This window comes from Hyla sarda, chromosome 1 (assembly GCF_029499605.1).
Source record: "Hyla sarda isolate aHylSar1 chromosome 1, aHylSar1.hap1, whole genome shotgun sequence".
NCBI lineage: Eukaryota > Metazoa > Chordata > Amphibia > Anura > Hylidae > Hyla > Hyla sarda.
In genome coordinates this window covers 95695124-95715323 of record NC_079189.1, presented here as the reverse complement: position 1 = coordinate 95715323, position 20200 = coordinate 95695124, and the positions used below count along the sequence as shown (strand labels likewise).

The window sequence follows — 20200 nt, the reverse complement described above, 5'->3', positions numbered from 1 at the left end:
GTGATGTTGTTATTCAGAAGACATGTCAGTAACAACAAATAAGTAGCGCGTCTCCCTGCAGAACGTGGCAGGTGGAGTGGGTGTACACCACTTGTGTCGTGGTATGAATGTGCAGAATGTCGTGTCAGCGACAACAATTTTGTGCATGCTGTAGGACAAGTTAGAAGGTAACTGGTGAGCGTATGACAAGATACGGATGCTTAATCGGTGACTGAGCAGTTACTATGGTAACGTGATTGTGGTATGTCAGCTACAGGGACCAATAGCCGATACCGATATGTGTGCAGGGTAACTATTTGTGATTGTACCGTACAACCTGAGAATATCTGTACAGTGAGAAGCTACGAGTGTGTGTATGGTATGCCGAGTAAGGTTATGCGTGTGAACAGTACTAGCTATGAGCAAGTGTGCGGTAACACAGTGAGGAGCTAGATACAACGGCAGTTGTGAGCGTACGTTCAGTGCAACCCTTATGCGCACATGTGTGGATGCAGCGGCACACGTGAGTGCGGTATGACCATGACTGGCACCATGCGGTGCTAAAGGTATGAGCGTTAAGCACTATGACTGTACTCACAGTATATCGCGTGATGCGCGTATGTACTGTGTGCAATAATGGAACTGTACCCACTGCACGGAAACTATTATCATATGAACTGTAACAGTACTATAGCTGTACTCACTGCATATAACATTATGTGCGTGTGTGCTGTATACGACAATGTGACTGTACTCCCTGTAACAGTATGAGTGTGTTTACTGTGTGTGATACTGTAACTGTACCCACTGTGTGCAACTGAGCGTGTGTATTGAATGCAACAGCAAACTGTACCCACTGTAAGTGACACCAAGAGCGCACGTACTGTGCATGATACCACAGCTGTACCCACTGTATGTGACACTGTGAGCGTGTAGTCTATACAATGATGTAACTGTACTAGCTGCATGTGACCCAGAACATGTGTGTGCTGTAAACGACATGCTGAACCCACTGCATGAAACACTATGACGTGTGTGCTGTACACAACACTGTAACTGTATGCCCTGCATGTGCCACTAAGAGCACCTGTTATGCAGGATGAATATTATGAATGTTTATACGCGGTGTAAATGCTTGAGCGTATGTGCAGTATAAAGCGGTGAGCGGTATAGTACTGACATAACGTAAGAGCAGTAAATGTTATGAGTGTATGTACCGTATACATGTTGCGTTTGGTGTGAAAGCCATGAGCTTATGCATCGTGCGAAGCTACGTGTGGAATACATTCTATGAGTGACTGCATGGTATGAGTGCTGAGAGTAGATGCATGGTATAAACGCTAGGAGACTGCACAGTATAAATGGTATGGGTGACTGCACAGTATAGTGGTATGGGTGACTGCACGGTATGAGTGCCGAGCGACTGCAAAATAAATTATGAGTGACTGCGCAGTATGACGCTATGAGTGAGCAGACTGTATGATGCTATGAGCGACTGCCCGGTATGATGCTATGAGCGGCTGCCTGGTATGAATGCTGAAATAAAAAAAGCACAAACGGATGCGCTCCGTAGTGTAACACCAAAGGTGAGTTGGTAACGCTAAGTGTGAATTGCGCTTACCACATGAAGTTGTACTCCAACCAAGTACAACAATGGAACAGGGTGTATCATCAAAGGGTCTCTGCAGCTTCGTCCCGCTGAAATAGAATCACGATAAAAACAAGCAATCTCCAGGTAGCAGAGCGGGATCAATGGAAGCGCTGAGACCAGATAAGAAGTTAAAAGGATTTATTTCCCATAATGCAACGCGTTTCACGGTCACCCGCTTCCTCAGGCATCATGCCTGAGGAAGCAGGTGACCGTGAAACGCGTTGCATTATGGGAAATAAATCCTTTTAACTTCTTATCTGGTCTCAGCGCTTCCATTGTTCCCGCTCTGCTACCTGGAGATTGCTTGTTTTTATCGTGGTATGAATGCTGTGAGTGACTGCACGATGTAAATGCTACGAGTGACTGCACGGTATGAATGCTGTGGGTGAACTGGGAAGGTATAAATGCTAAGAGTGACTACGGTATGAAGCTTAAGAGTGGCTGCACAGTATGAAACGTTATGAGTGACTGTACGGTATAGATGCTGTGTGTGACTGCACGGTGTGAAAGCTATGAGTGACTGCACGGTATAAGTGCTGGGTGACTGCCAGGTATGATTGCTGAGTGACTGTACGGGATGAAATTCTAAGAGCGACTGTGCGGTATGAATGTTATGAGTGACTGTAAGGCACAACGTTGTGAGCGGCTGCGTGGCATGGCCGCTATGTGAACGGTCAGCCACCACTAAACGTGGTCCGTGGTGACCCTGAGTCCTGCAGGGAAACCTGGGGTGTGAGAACTGGAGGAGGGGAATTGTACTGGAGACTCCCCTCTTGGCATACCCGTGGCCCGGTGGCCGCGGGGAGCCGAGCCCTTAGATGATATAGGGCTGCCGCCAGTCCCCCGTCTGTTGGGAGGCTGGTGTGTTAAACCTGGCCACCCGGTTTGTTTACAAGTTTTAGTTCTGCCCCCTCGCACACCACGTGGCCCGGTCGCGCCGCCCCCAGCAAACGGGGAGGATGCCGATCCCGCCCGGAGCCACGGGGAGCGAGGAGGAGGAGGAGAGCCTGGCTTAAGAACCAGGCCGGGCACCGTGACGGTCGTGGGCTCCGCCCCCCCCGCACCACGCGGCTGGGCAACCGAGGGCGACACCGGTCAAGCCACCCGGAGCCATGGGGAGCGAGGAGGAGGAGTCCCAGCGCAGAACTCAGGTGAGGGACTGGCTGGGCACCGAGACGGCAGTGGGCCCCGCCGCCCCCCCCCCCCCGCACACCACGTGGCCCAGCAGCACCGCTCCGGTGAGCGGGGAGGAAACTTTTCTCGCCGTTCGGGCCACGGGGAGCGAGAGGAGTGGGGACCCCGGCGAAAAAACTCCCGGGCAAGGGGGGGTCCAGGAGCCACCGCAAAGAGAGTGTAGGAGAGTCCAGAACGGGGGAACCAGGGACTGAGTGCTCCGATCCTCTGCCCGAGCCCTGAGACCCCGTGCAGTGGAGTGTGGCGGGGGGGACCGGGCAGACCCCCGGGGGACCTGGTGCGTGGGTGGGAACATAATTTAAGGACTGGAGGCCGGAGACCGGGCCTCTGCACGCTGGACAACCGCCGTTCAAAAATGAATACCTGAAAACCATGTACACCCCGCCTGTATGTTGGCGTGGGAATTCACCCCCCCCCCCCTTGCACAAATTCAGCCTAAAGGCTTCCTACTTGCTATTTCATGAAGATTTTATGCTGTGTGTGTATTGTAGACATGATCCAGCGAGAAGTGCGGGCTATCTAACCTGGTGGAGGGCGCACTGTAGGCTTTAGAAAGGGATGTAATCCTGAAATGTTGCCGATCAAGCTCACAGGCTTGTGAGCGCCTTATCTTTCCCTCGACGGAGAGAGGCTACACGGACGGCAGAGAGGACATTTGAAGCTCCGGCTGGAGCAATGGACTTCCATATACATGCCGTATCCGTAATGTTTCATTGATGCGACGAACGGGCACCTGGGTGAATATTTTTCTATGTATTTATGGAATTTTTATCAGTCGTTATACTGAATAACTAATGAAGATAATACATTGAAGCATTGGAAAAATTCATCTGTGTCGGTGTACGTTTTGTATTGAATGCGCTTGATCACTGGAGTGTATGGGAGCCTCCAAGTGTACACATTACACCCAGTGTGTTGAACAGACAACCATTCCTGTGTTTTTTGTGGTTTATAAAAGACAAAATATTACCATAGTTTGGGGTTGTCTCAAGAAGACAATCCAGTTCATATGCCGCATGAGAACATATAGACCTCGTCCGCTCCCATAGCCAGTCTAACTGGCCCCCATGTAATACTGCATTTTTGCGTCATTTGCCTTTCTGGCTGTGGCTTTTATTCCCATAATAGTTTTCATGCTATGCCTTTGGCTTGTATATCCTATGTGATGCTGCACGTTATAAACCATTTCATTCTTCAGGCACTGTACATTTGTTTTATAATCTAATTGTAATAAAAATATATATATATTATTAAATGTTGGGGTCATATCAAATTTTTACTGAAGGAAAAAAACTATGCTTACCTACCATTGAAGTGTGTGTATGTATATATATATATATATATATATATATATATATATATATATATATATACATACATATACATACATACATACATACATACAGTGTGTGTATGCAGATACTGTTGAGCACTAGGGACATTTGGGATGTCATAGCATTACCAAAAGTTTGTCCGAGAGTTGAAATAATCTCACCAGTGACCATTGGTGTGCAGGCCACATCAGTGCGTCATATCTTTTGAATGGGCTTTTTTCCTTTAATATTCCACATCAGCTTTTTTTATTTGAAAGCAAAAGCCTCTTGTGACCTACAAATGATGGGGATCTATCCACTCTAGACCAGTTCCAGTGGTAAGGTTATTCTACTCCACACAAAGTAATGTTAGTTTGACTCAGATTCCTGGAAAAGGTAAATTGAGACTGCATGCAATAGAATTGCAATGTAGCAATTTTATTACTCAATGCTGTTGCTAAAATCAGGCAGAAGCTTTAAGTATTGTGATGAAGGAACAGTCGTGCCTTACTTTCCACATGAGCAGGGTGTATGCCTAAGAAAATGATCCACCTGTGATCTGGAGTGCGTCCAGCAATGTTTCTGCCATTTCCTGTTCATTAAGTAGAAGATTTTTCAATTGGAGACATATTTTTATACATTCTCCTTTTTCTAGATTATATATTACTGGGAAATACTTGTTATGGCTTCCCCTAGAGTTTTTTATTTATTTATTTTATTTAATCTCTGTAGGTCCGCCTACTGTGGGGAAAAATGCTCAGTAGTTAAAGAGGTACTCCCGTAGAAAACTTTTTATTTATCTATTTATTTTTTTTAATCATCTGGTGCCAGAAAGTTAAACAGATTTGTAAATTACTTCTATTAAAATAATCTTAATCTTTCCAGTACTTATTAGCTGCTGTATACTAGGGCCGGGCGGCATGACCAAATATGTGCATCACGGTATTTTTGTAACTTTTATGGCAGTCCCACGTTATATAACGGTATTTCCTAAACCACCCCCCCCCCCCCCCCGTTGCGCTGTCCCCATCGGGGTATATACTCACGCATCACCCGCAAGCGCTGCCTGCCTCATCCTCCTGTTTGTTGCGGGCCGCTGTAAATTTATACTGTACGCTGTATCCCTATGCCCAGGCTGCAAAAGGTAAACTAAATAAACTTTAACGCACGTTCCTATGTCAGCCTTGCGCTCTTTCAGGGGACGGGAACGTCGGACAGCCATAAGCCTATCACCGGCCGCTGCGATGTTCCGCCTCGGCCGGTGATGGGCTGAGCCCACTGTCATGTAAAAAGCCGGGCGGCAGATGTCAGCAGAGAGCACTGTGGTCATGATGTCAGCAGAGAGCTCTGTGTTCCTAAAAGAAAAGAACTTCCTCTGTAGTATTCAGCAGCTAATAAGTACTGGAAGGATTAAGATTTTTTAATTTTAATTTAAGAAAAAAGTTTTCCACAGGGTTACCCCTTTAAATCCCACCTTCTTGAGATTCCTGGTATTGTACAGGCCAGCCAATGAGAACTGTCACTGTACTCATTAGCACTACCCCCTTTAGGCAGATATTCTGAAAGGGAATCAAAAAGAACACCAGGGGGCACCATAACATCTTGTGATTCGGATATCTGGACAATGAAGAACTTGAAGTTGCCCTATGGTGGGCTTATTCTATTTATGCATCAAAACTCTCAACACATATCTGCCCTATTTTCCAGCATGTTATTCGTGACTCCAATGATCCAAAAATAGCATCACACAAAGCGCTCTCATTCCTGTGCTTCATACCTTTGTCTATGTTGGTGTAAATATTATATGCGGTTTTGCAATTACATCTCTGTGTGATTGAGTATGCGGCAGCGCAGTTTTTTTTTTCTCCTCTTGTAGCTCGGGCTGTGGTGTAGTAACTCGCATGCTTCACTTGCAGCAGACAAGAATACAGTTCTAGTGCATCACATGTTTGGGAACACAGATGTAATTCTAGAAGGTACAACTACTCCTTGCTGGATATTTATGACTGCAGTTTGCATATGTCATAAACCTTCACTGAGAAGGCCACATCTAGTAACATACGGAGGATGGTGGGAAGGCTCGGAACCGTATCTTCTTCACTTATAAAAAGTTCCAGTTTACCATCCTTCTTTTCTGTATTAGGCTTACACAGAAATATTTCTATACTCTCAGCTTGCAATAGTCAAATGACTGATTGATTTATTATGTGACCCATTGCAGTAAGCTTTATAAAAATCTGAGAAGTGATAGATGATAGGGCTGGCCGGTATACCGGTTCATACCGAATACCGACATTTTTGTGCTGAACGATATGAATTTTAACCCATACCGCAATACCGGTTGGGCCCCTCCCACTCGGGAATGAATGAGCCCAGCGCTGCGCTGTCCCCACATCGGGGAACTAATCACAATTCACCCGCTGTTCTGCCCCCAATTATCAGCCCACCGCTGTCCCCTTCGGGGTAAATACTGATATGTCACCCGCATGCGCTGCCCTCCTCATCCTCATGTTTGTTGCGGCTGCCGGCGCTGACACTCTATACCAGTGATCTTGAACCTGCGTGTGTTAGTTTTTTTTTCCTTAAAACTGTTTTACTTGCCTCCATCTCTGTTCCCATGCTAATCCTCCATTCTGCCTCAGTTGTGCAGCAGCTGGTGTTTTTCCTTGGCACTCCAGTGTGGTGTGACTACCGCAGCCAATCGGCAACTTCAGGGTTGATGTAACGCTCTGTACCCCTTTCTTGAGTAAAGACCATCAATGCTAATTTTAGTGAAGTGTGGCAAAAATATACGAAAGCTAGGACATATTGGATACTAAAAGGAGCAGGAGAAGGATGCAATTGTTGGAATCATCTGAGAAAAGCCTGCCAGGCTGATTTATATGACCTGGCCGTAGTCTTGGCAAGTGACTGGTTAATTAATCTAATAGCTCCCTAATGCAGAAGACTCAGTCCAGCATCAAGGTGTTGAAGGGAGGAGGTGCCGTGGCCGACTCGTCCGCCTCTGGCATAAGTTGACGGAAGGCCTGGAAGTTAAAAAGTGACAGGGCATCAGCTGCTAAATTCTTCTTATCCTCGATATGTACACACTCAATATGAAATCTACACATTAACGCGGTGTGAGTCAGTCTCCTCAAAATGGCCATGATGCTGAGCAATTTTGATTTGCCTTTGCAGATGATATCCCTAGTAGCAGTGTTGTCAGTAAAGAAAATGACTGTCTGACCCTGCCAGAGATGACCCCAGGTTTGAGCTGCCACTACAATCGGGATAATCTCGTACAGGGCTGAAGTGGTGGAAAATTCAGGCCACTGAAGTATCTCTGGAGGCCAATTCCCCCATAACCAGTGAGTCTTGAAGATAGCTACATAGCCACCTGAAGCTGCGGTGTCTGATACTACCACTGGGGAAAATTGATTTGCTTTAGGGATAAACATAGCAACCCCATTCCAGTTGGACAAATAATCATACCACATGATCAAGTCTGCCCGGGCCGATTGGTCGAGCACGACCGGGGAGTCAGGATCCGGGGCAGATGGCAACAGAGCCAGAAGTCTGGAAACAAATGCTCGCCCTTGAGGGATGATCCTCATTGCAAAATTAAGCATTCCCAACAGACTCTAAAGCTGCTGTCTGTTGGTCACCATGAAGCGAGCAAAATTGGTCAGTACCGAACGAATCTGTTCAAGTTTGACCTGGGGTAGGCTGGCTTCTAGCCTTACTGTATCAAGGACAATACCCAAAAAAGTGATGGATGATGAGGGCCCTTCCATCTTCCTGTCAGCTATAGGAACGTTGAGACTCCGGAACACAGATAAGAGTCCCCAAATCCCCGGGCTCACAGGAAGGGGCCTCCAACAGAAGGAAGTCATCCAAGTAATGTAGGACATTCTCGCATGACCAATGGTTGGTTAAGATCCACTCGAGAGCTGTTGCAAATGAGTTGAATAACCACGGACTGCTTTTAGATCCAAAGGTCAAGCGAGTCGCAAAATAATATCGCCCGTGCAATTTGATGCCGTGCCAAGGCCAAAGATCAGGACGAATGGACAACAATTTAAAAGCGTCTGAGATATCGGCTTTTGAAAGCCAAGTACCAGCCCCTAACTGTAAAATATGCTGAATTGCCGCATCAACTGATGTGTACTTTAATGTGACTTCCTCTGAAGGTATGAGGGAATTAATGCTTGGTGTGCTGCAGGAATGAGGTGCGGACAAGTCGTATATTAATCGAAGTTTATTAGAAAACTTCCCGCACGCCGCCCCGATCGGGCTAACCCTCCATTGACCTTTCAAATGGGCCAATGACAAACACTTTGAGTACTTCTATGTTCCACTGTGACCACTTCCGGAGGACTCTCAGCTGACTGTAGGTTCCTGCATTCAAAGGTATCGTGAGGTACACAAACCATCGTATTTCGTGAATTTCGTGATAATAAGGCGTATTCCCTCTTTGACAAAGGATATCCTCCTAAGGATACCGAAACTGAGCCCTCCTCCTCGGAGACTGATTACTCAGATCGTGAGAGAGGTAGAGGAGAAAGGGGCAGAGGAAGAGGCAGAGGTAGGGGACAAAAATATAGGGGAAGGAGTCGATCTAGAGCAACCACCCGGAACCCACCACAGACATGCGGAAATACCCCCATGACATCAGGCCCGGCATACTCGGCCTCAGCCTCCTCATCTACTACTTTTTTAGATGGGGAGAATCCGTACCTCCTCCGCCCTACGGTGGGCAAAGGCAAATAGTAGCTCCACCTGACAAAAACACCCCACAGGTTCTAAACCTGTCAAATATCCCGTTAACTGAAATTCAGATTAATGCTCTCAATAGGGGCCTATCATTTGTTCCCACAGTCCAATTTGATCCATTTTTATGGACCAAGGATATACATCTATTTACAAGGAAGCTTAGCTGGCACAAATTCTTTAAAAATATCGAACGAAAGAAGTGCCTGGACCTGGGAATTACACCAAATGACTTGGCCACTTTGGGAGACTTAACTGAATTACTTGATGCTGGCGAAAGAAATAGGGGTGAAGGCCCCTTTACGGATCTGAAACTTAGATCCAAGACCCAACCACCCATGAACGATATCTCATGTATTGAGATCTTCCGAGAATTGGTCACCAGGGATCTCAGTACTCTCTCACTCCAGGACCACTTCCTCCGCAACAACTTGTCCTATGCAGAAAGACAAGCTATAAAAGAGCTGGAAAATGACCATAGGCTCATTATAAAACCTTCGGATAAAGGAGGCAATATAGTGGTCCTGGAGAGGGAGCAATACAAGAAAATGTGCTATAGGATTCTTAATGACAGGGAGTCCTATGAGATACTTACACAGCATCCTACAGCAAGATACAAAGAGATACTGGCTGGCATACTCCTGGAGGCAAGAAATAACAAACTTATCAGTAACAAGGAGTATGAATTTCTATATCCCACTGCTCCCATTACCCCAAAGTTTTATGCCCTTCCAAAAATTCACAAGGGCATGTTCCCCTTAAAAGGACGCCCAATAGTCTCGGGCATTGGAAGTATATCCCAAAACGTGGGGGTATATGTTGATAAGGTTCTGAGACATTTTGTCACCTCCCTCCCCTCCTTTACAAGAGATACGATGGATCTTTTGTCTAAGTTGGATGGAATAGAGGTAGACACCAATACACTCTTAGGAGGGATTGATGTGGAAGCACTCTATTCATCAATCCCGCACCAGAAAGGCCTTATAGCAGTTAACTACTATCTTTCCACACGTCCCACCTATATGTTAAATCACAATAGGTTCATACTTATCCTGATGGAATTCATCCTCAGCCACAATTACTTTCTCTTCGACGGACGCTATTACCACCAACTAAAAGGGACTGCCATGGGCAGTCCCTGTGCGCCTACATACGCAAACTTGTATTTGGGCTGGTGGGAGGCCACAATAGCGTTCGTCGAGGAGAGGGAGTGGCTGAGTGATCTGGTACCTCTGTGGGTTAGATATATCGATGACGTCCTTGTCCTATGGACGGGATCGGAGATTCAATTCAAGGAGTTCATGGAATCCATCAACAGGAATGATATTGGGCTGACCTTCACATACACGGTAGACAACCGTACAGTAGACTTTCTGGATGTAACTATCACTAAAAATGGAGAAGGAGGCCTTTACACCAATGTGTATAGAAAGGCCACATCCACGAACAGCCTCCTGAGGTGGGAGAGTTGCCACCCGGGCCCCCTGAAAAGGGGGATTCCAAAGGGGCAATATCTCCGCCTCAGGAGGAACTGTTCACAGGAGACGGACTTTGAGGCGCAGGCACGAGACTTGAGGGGGAGATTTCGCGATAGTGGATACCCCGACCATGTATTAACCTTGGCATATAAAACGGCAAAGGATACCCCTAGAGAACAGTTACTTATCCCCAAGCAACACACGGAAGAATCCAGGATATGCAGAATTATTGGCACATTCGACAATATGTCAGGCCCAATTAGAGAAATTATTCAGCGCCATTGGAGTGTTCTGCTTATGGATGAAGATCCACAAATTACATACCGTAAGGGCCGACATGGTGACTCACAGCCATCTTTCACCTATTCCACCTACCCCCACATGGCTCAACCGGACCACACTAACTGGCTCACATGCGTGTGGTCACTGTCGAGCCTGTACACACATGAGTAAAACTCTTCAAATATCACTACCAAGGCTCAACAGAATGTATAGAATTAAAACCTTTATCAACTGCAGTACCAAAGCAGTCATCTACATAGCCGAGTGCTCATGTGGTCTGAAATACGTGGGAAAGACTATTCGTGAGCTCCATAGACGAGTCCTCGAACATGTTGGCGATGTGAGGAACAAGAGAGACACAGCTATTTCCAGACATATCCATGAAGTCCATGGGGGCGACATTAAACACCTGCGCTTCTATGGCATTGAGAATATGCGTCCATCTATACGCGGTGGAGATTTAGACCAACCATTACAACGCGAAACGCGTTGGATTTATACGCTTAAAACCGTTACACCACACGGCATGAAAGAAATGCTGTGTTTCACTAGTTTCATTGAGACACAGTGACGGGGAATAGGCAGGGGGATATTTTGGAGAGGTAGCTAGTGGGGGTTGTAGTCAACCCATGATGCAGTATATCCCCACTTTTTTATTTCAGGGACTACTAGGATTTGATAGACTAGGTTCCTGTGCGGGACCGCCCTTCTTAGGGCGGCCACCCCGTCTAGGTTTAGGGAATAGTATAGACTGCATCTAGGCTTCACACTAGGTCCCCTAGGCCCCTGCCAACCCCCCTTCCTCTATATCTTTTAGGAGGTGACCCTTCTCTTTTCCCATTTGTCACTGTGTCTTGATGACTCCTCTCGCCTGATCTCCCCATGCGTGTCTCTATGCCTGTGCCCATCCGTCATAAAATAAATAGTCCCTATATCATATGGATAATTATATAAGCCCCTCCAATTTTCTCCACACATGTCCCAAATAGTTTCTGATTTATTCTTCACTTTTGACCTACAGTAACACGTTGACAAGTAAGGCTACATTGTTGCAGTATGAGCTAGTCTAAAAACCTTTGGTTCTACTCATTTCTGTAAACCTTGTCCTTTTGTCCGGGCACAGTGGAGTTAATCGGGTTGCCTAGTCACCGCTCTCTAACACAGAGCGGCTACGCATTTCCGGATCGGCGGCGTAAACCGGAAGTTGCGTCATCCGGGCCCCGCCTCCCTTCCGCCCGGCGATCGGATATTACACAGAACGCCGCGGCGTCTCTCCATGTGCACTGTAGAAGCCGACAGGACTGTACGGCTCCCCGCAACCAAGCGGGTATGCACATGGAGATTATCGTTAGACGCCTAACTGTAAGTAACACGGCTGTTTTTTCTTTCAGGTTAATAATGATTATGCGACGTGACCTGACAGCAGCTTGTGTCTATATGTGCTTTTTTCCAGGGATTGACCATATCCAAGGCGCTCCAGGGTCTGCTATTTGTCTATTTATGACTCTGGATTTTAAGTAATATCAAGAGGCGGTACTGTATCACTGCCTGCTTGTGATGAGTGTTTTGTTCCCTGCTATATGTAGACGTGGCTTAGGACTGTACCACTTATAAGCAGGGCTCATCTGGTATATGAAATAACACCCTACCTGTCCCTGAGGAGGTCATGGATGGTGACCGAAACGCGTCGGGCATTAAGGGAAATAACTGATGATGCTAAAATTACAATACTAAATACTCTTGGTCATTTAACAGTGTGTAATTATTGCGTCTTTATGGTGGGGAGACATTATCAGATCTACCCCACACTGTACATTCACATATAATTTATATATATTTTTTAAGATTACTTGATTAAAAGTTAAGTCTTAGTCACTCCTCTCCCCCCCCCCTTTTTGAGTACACAAACCATCCCCGTATTGAACCCATGAAGGAACCCTTTGCAGAGAAAGTTTACAAAATCCGTGGACGGATGGCCGTACAGGAATGACCTGAGCACCTCAGGATTACCCCCGCCTAGTCACGCCTCGGCACAAGATTTCTTGGGACACTGACTTCTGGGGTGGGCTCTATGACAAATACAGCAGATGTGCAGGAGCATGCACTGGCTGAAGCGGCAAGCCGACAGATTGAAGTTGTTACATATCTGGGCATTGCCAAGATAATGTACAGGCCTACCTAACTTGTCAACCGTAGGACCTGGTAGCATTTTTTGCGGCTGCCCCTTCGGTTGAAGACGTTCCCTCAGCTGAAGCAGAACACCAATTAGTGGCATGGGTTGAAGATTGACAAACCCCACATAGTGGCATCCTGAGACCTGCGAAGTGTCTGCAGAATAGTTCGGTATCTAATACCGCCCAATTGGTGCCCTGCTGAAACTGGGAAAGGGTTGCAGACGCTTTAGCAGAAAATGACCGATGGTAGTTATAAAAAGAATACCCTCCATATTTGTAGCCCAGGTTGACCAGCTTATGTAGATATAGGTAGAGTTAATCTCTCCTGCTAGGGTGAGCAGAACACAGGACATCCCTGAACAGCCCGAAGGCAAGAACAAATTCTGGAATGTTCAATTTCCTGCTCAACCTCTGGTCCCTAGCTTTTATCGTGAACGAGACCTCCCCACAAGCAAAAGTTTTTTATTATCCAGGGTATCCTGAGAGGCTATCAGGAGTGATGCCAAGTTAACATCTTTGCCATCCAGGATGTCTTTCCTGATAGCCTCAGAGATAAAATGCGCTGGACTCAAGCTGACCGGTGGAGATGACCTACCCGGGGAGGAACTCGTAGAAGCCACTGGGACTGGAATCTCAGATACCAAGGACACTGTTGGTGCCTCAGAAGGGGGTGCCTGGACTGCTACAGGCATTACTGCCGTACCTGAAGTGCTAGCCTCTTCAGGAGATGCTTCAGGCCTGATGGCAACTGACGTACCAGCGGCCACTGTAGAAGTGGAAGCGCTAGCCTGAGCCTCAAGATTAGCCATTCTGCTCTGTATATCCTGCATGTAAATTGTCAACATATTAAGAATGGTATGGATCTGAGCCAATGACACGCTATCCCTGTCTGTCTGTTCACCAGCCCCCGGGGTGCTGTGAGAGCAAAGAATTTCTATACAACTCCGCCTTCCTGGCTGTAGCCGGGAACGGAATGCCTTTATGACGAAGCTCGGCAATAATCTTAGGAACAGTCCAGGTCCTAAGAGACATGGCGCTCCCTTGGGAGGAAGACCCCGCTGGTGACGGGGGCACAGCGGTCCCTTCCATGGATTCGGAGCACAAGGACATCTCCTAAAATAACAATAATAAACACATGAGCCAAACCATCCATATTGAGACAGACAAATGTGAGGCACGTGGATTGACAAGCAATCTGCCTCTAGAGGGTGCCCAGACTAGACAAGTGAATTACCTAAGCCAGATTATGAGGCACGAGGATTGACGAGGGCAACCCACCTCTACTGGCACCCCCCCAAGTCCCACCCACATGACTGTTAAAAAACACACTACCCATATAACATGAGGCATCGAGGTCTGACCCGGCAGACCAACCTCAAAAGAAACAAAGAAAGTAGTTAGTTACACACCACCGAGGTGAACCGGAAATAACACCCACCCTATTGGAATATGATACTTACAATGGATGAGATTGCTGTACTGTGTAAACAAACAAATGCCCAATTAATACCATTGTACTACCAGACGTGAACCACAGAAAATACCCTACAGCCTGGACAAATACCTGAAATCCGAAATGAATGGAGCAAGGTGACACCTGACCAGACCCTGTGTCTGAGAAAAAAATAACCATGAAATCAGTGGAAAACAGAGGTTTACGAAACCATGTGCCGTTCCCCTAAGAAACCATTACATACTCTGAACTGAAAGCGATGAAAAGTTCCTAGGATCGTAGCAAAGGAGGAATAACGTAAAAGAAAAAACGCCTGCTGTAATGACATAATGATTTGTAGATACCAATAAATGACAGGGAGCATAAATGAAGACCAACCCTAAAAAAAACAAAAACAAATAATACGTACATAGGATAGTAAAATTTTAGTTTGACAATAACCGTGAAATAAGGAGAGTAGAATAATGATGGTCCTGCAAAAGAAAATACAATGTACCTAAACCGGAAAATAATACCAATAATGCCACAACCTGTAAAAAAATAAAAATAAAAAAAAAGATAAAAATAATACAAAACTGGAGTTGAGTAACAAGCTGGAATTAGCGAACCTGCCCCTGCCGCATCCGCACCTGTGGAAACACAGCAGAACCCCTTTTTTTTTTTAAATACATACAAGTCCCAGGATTGACCCCAGAAAAAATACTCAGGCTGTCTGGTGAATATGGTATTAATACTATCGGTACTAGATAGCCTATACTAACACCACATGAAATGCTTAATATGATATGCATAGTATCAAAACTAAAGACACAGAGTCAAAGACTCCTGATATTGCCCATATACACAGTGCTGCCACCTAGCCCTCCCCCCTACACCCCGTAAACCGCCCAAGTAGTACCTCTAGATGTCTACAGAACAGATAGCAGGTGACGTTCTACCCACAACACCGCCTACAGACCCCTGCGCATGCGCCGTTCCTGTAACCCGGGCAATGGCAGAAACTGAAAGTAAACTCCCGGCCGCCACCCGAGCAGTAGGGGAGGGAAGCTGTCGCAACGAGTGCCCCCCTGAGATCCCGCGGCTGCTGCCGAGTATCCCGGCACCCGGCCTGCCACCGGCTCCAGAGGGAGAGACCCTGAAAAAGGACAACCACAGCTCCTACCTGACCGCCGCAGACACCGGAAGTGACGAGGCGCAAGAGTCAGCTGACCGAAAGAGCCAGGAACGATTCGCCGAGCATCCCTCCGAGCCCGTGGCCGAGTTAAGTATGCCCCAGACTCCTCCCATAAACTTGGTTAACCCTTAAGGCTAACCATCACACATATATATATATATATATATATATATAATATTTATATATAGCAATTCCAACAAATCACCGCTCAAGTAGGTCTTGGATCAAAAAAAGCTGGTGGTTTTATTCCCAAATAGAATGAAACTTTTCGGCAATAGCCTTTATCAAGTGGCTTGATAAAGGCTATTGCAGAAACGTTGCATTCTATTTGGGAATAAAACCACCAGCTTTTTTTGATCCAAGACCTACTTGTACGGTGATTTGTTGGAATTGCTGTTCATTCATCCTGGGCTGGCAGCCTGGGCAACCACAAGCACGTAGGTTTGTCCCAGGTGCGGTCTTACCATCCACATATATGATGGACACTTTTGGAAAGGGCTGACAAAAACCTGGATGCCACCACTAAATTCATAAGAAAAAGAACTGCATTCCACACATCTTATGCAAGAGTTTTTTTTTCTTTAAAAAATGTAGATATGTTTATGCGACTTGTGTAATCTTTCAATATTACTATTAGGGGTGTGAATCGCCAAGAATTTGGCGATTCGATTCGAATCGCGATACCAGTGTGGCGATTCGATATATCGTGATACCGTCTAGGTGACGATACATCGCAATATATCCCGATTCTGTCTAAAAAACAATGTCTTTTACACTTTTATTAAAACTTTATTTTTATTTTATTTTTTTGTACACTTTATTAGTCTTTTAGGAATCATTAGATTCCTCAGACAGATGAATAGAGTTCTATTGAACTCCATTTATCTGCGATCCATTGATAGAGCCTGGTCCAGCCAGGCTCTATCAATGACAGAGCCACGGAGAGCATACACATGTCCCTTTAGACGCCGCTGTCAGCTTTGACAGCGGCAATCTAAAGGGTTAATAGCCAGCCACGGCGATCGCCACATGCTGGCTATTAGCGGCGGCCCCCGGCTACTGAGAACAGCCGGGGGCTGCAGAGTATGGAGCGGGCACGAGTCTGAGCCCGCTCCATACACCCAGACCGCCGCCGCGTCAGATCCGGCAGACAAAATGTGGAACTTGTATCTCCTGATGCCCGGGACATGCTGTTCTGTGCATCAGGAGATACAAATTCCACATCTCTAAAAGAATCGATTCAAAAAATATTTTGAATCGATTCAGTATCGGCAAGTGAAAAATCGCGATAATCGTGGGAATCGATTCTTTTTCTTACATCCCTAATTACTATTATAGACAGAAGACAAATTGAACCATCCATCCCATGTAGATTGTTCTAATTCCGTAAGTGATTACAGTATTAGAATGTTTCGGTCATGGGGACCATTCTCAATAGGTATCAATATGATGGCATTAGAAGGAAAAAAAAAAAAGGAAAGAATAGGATATATCCTGTGGTCTGGTCCTCTGTGAGTAGCCCCTACCACGAAATTTTCAGTCACCATGGTGACCTGGAGTCCAGGATTTGACCAACCTACCGTGTGTGTGTGTGTGTATATGTAATGTATGTATGTGTGTGTATATAAACACATCACCATGATTAGCTGTCATCTAGTCCCTAGTTCATACAGTTTGCATGTATTTCCTCAATATGGTATTTATACAGGACTTACAAGCAGTCTTGGGTTGAAGTTATGAAGTATCTGAAGGGCAGCTATAATTACCAAGTTTAGAAGTAAATAGTTCTCTTCTGTCTGGTATTTTTCAAGTTTACTTGTAAGAAAAAGATGTTTTGTAGGAAAGAAGATGCTTGACTCTATATAGTGGTTTTACTTAAATTTTTTATGAACGATGGATACAAAGTGCATGAAGGGGAATGTGTACAGAGCCAGAGCATGTGGATAATGATGTAATGTTGTCATGTGACGGAAAGTTTTTATTTTTATTATAACAAACCTAAGGGAATGACCCTCGGGGATAACCCCAAACTAAAGATCCCCCACTTAAATTTAAAGTGTAAAGTTTATTAAACTCCGTAGAGTATTTCACCCAAAACTGTGCAAACTTGATTAAAAACACAGGGTGCTTCCGATGTGCCTGCGCACTAATGAATTAATTAAAGAACATGTATCCCCCTCTCAGTGACCATCTGATACACTATGGGCTGCTTTGCTAGTTCATAGCGATCATGATCATTCTGGCACCAGTTGATTAAATAAGAAAAAAGTTTTCCACCGGAGTACCCCTGTAAGGTTTATGACAGTTGTTTGCAGTACTTTGCTCAATCACCTTAGTATATTGTTACAAAAAAATGCTTCCTTCACTCATCAGGCACCTTCCCTGCCCTTCCCATTCTCCCCAAGGAGAAAGAGTTTGAAGCAGTCTGCAGTACTGGCTTACTTTCATACCCCAGGGATGTGTAACAGCTTGGACTGCTCTATAATGTCTCATGCTGCTGCTTCTTCTGAGGTTTTGCCACAGAGCAAATCTATGGGGAATATTTATGGAAACCTGTCCAAAAGAGAATTTGCTGAGTTGCCCATAGCAACTAATCAGATCGCTTCTTTCATTATGCAGAGGCCTTTTCAAAAATGAAAGAAGCGATCTGATTGGTTGCTATGTGCAACTCGGCAACCTTTTCTCTGAACAGGTTTTGATAAATCTCTCCCTATTAACGATTATCTTAATTGTTGTGGGCAGCAATTGGTGTCATCCTTGACAGTTCACCCTGGAAAAACAGAGACCAATGGCAACCAGGGAAGAATCCGCATAGTAGCACTAGGAAAGATGAGTATAGTGTTGTATTTAATGGCCTTTAAATTTAGTGTGGGTGTTTATCATGCATCTGTACAAAAAGTTCTATAGTGATACCTAACCTGACATAGTTTTGAGTGATAGGCAGTGTTACAGGCTGGCTGAACAGTTGTCTTATTCGATGTGTGAGGCATCAGTAAAGGTCTGGACTCTTCCAGACATGTGATGGTGTCATGAGATGCTGTCTGTAAGGCTGGGTTTACACGCTATATACAAATTGCTTATTGTAGGGAGTACAGATGACTGAACATGGTGTTTTACAGGCAGCGCTAATCTCTGATCGGAAACCTTTATAAACCCTTATTGCTGGTCTGACGTTGTGAGGCCGATCGTGCTTTTGCTGAAAATATAAATTTTTAGCATGTCAAAAATTCTCACAGTGCCACATTTATTTAGTAGAATTGAAAACTCTCAAATTTTCATGTTAACTCAGCCTAAAATTTTATTTAAATAATCACATTTTTTTGTTTTCTTTCTGCTGATTCTATCAGAACACAATGCAGTGCAAACATACAGTAAGAATCTTATACATATATATATATTTATATATATAATATATATTTATATTATCTAAACAAAAAGGGCGGGGATTTGGGAGAGTGGGGTTATGGGTTTTATGATATCGTGTGTGGTAGTGTGGTTATATCATTGGGGGGGGGGGGGCCATCACTGGGCATTTGGCTACATGAGCTCTGGCTCTCTTCTAGGGGTTTTGGTATTAATGATTGAACAATAGTCATCTTACTTGCACTGGGTGGTAGGGTTGGATAGATATCTATATATATATATATATCTATCTATATATCTATATCTATATCTATATCTATATATATATATATATATATATATATATATAATATTCACTCACTATTATTTATGCAATGGGTGTTAGGATTAGGTTATTGGTCATTGCATGTTCCATAGTTGGTTCTATGCTATGGGTAAGTCTCCATGTTATTCTGTAGAGGGCACCCCATGAGTAGGGGTATATGGGTGTGAGATATAGGAATTCATTATATGACTGATATAGATTTAAGTATGGGGAATAGATCTTTATTATATTATATTTTTTTTATTGTTTATTTAATTACTCACTTTTTGGTAATTTGAACCCTGTGTTGTTTTGGGAAATAATAGGGGTTATTATTTATTATATTTAATTATTTTGGAAGAATGGTATTAGGGATTTGTTATAAGTATATATTAGGATTTATTATTTTGGGCTTCCCCATCACTAAATGTACGATTTAATGACTCCTAAAATATAAAAAGTATAGATAAATTAAAAATGTTGATAATAGTTGGAACATGTAGTGATGCAAATTTTGCCCCTTATTGTGATATGTGGTGCGGCTCCCTTGGTGGTTACCTGTTAGCACTGAATGCGATATACGCCCGGTGCGCATGCGCAGGTTCGTGGCGTTGTGCCGTCTTTCGTAGGGCTGTCAGTAAGGGCGGATGTGCTTCAAGGTATGATGCGCATCCGCCGGTGACGTCACCCCAAAGTCGGCCGGCGTCTGATCCTGCTGCATGCGCCATTGGAGGGCGAAATACATAAAGAGCTGGTAGTTGCCACTCTCATGTAGCGCCTCTTGAGAAAGGGATTACCCGAAACACGTGTCGAGGTAGCAGGACAACCACCTGGGAGTCGTCAGCATGTCACAATCGGGTAAAGTATTGACCGAAGACATCTTTTCATTAGTGCGCTGACTTGACTTATATTGTATAATTGTACTATTGGCAGTATTGGGATTCTTGTCATATATCCCGGTGGCATCCTGCTTGGCTTTTGTTGGGGGGGAATTTTAAGGATGGGTTATTTTATGGGTGTTTTTCTACCTGTTTGTATAGATTAATAAAGATTGAGTTTTGGATACTTTCGGGCTAATTTTTTGTA

General features: G+C 44.9%; 1 protein-coding gene across 5 annotated transcripts in view; it reads left to right on the top strand.

Moving 5' to 3' along the window:
- CLOCK (clock circadian regulator) overlaps window positions 1-20200 on the top strand; it is a 130837-nt gene that overhangs the window by 23673 nt on the left and 86964 nt on the right. The gene's annotated exons all lie outside the window — the stretch shown is intronic.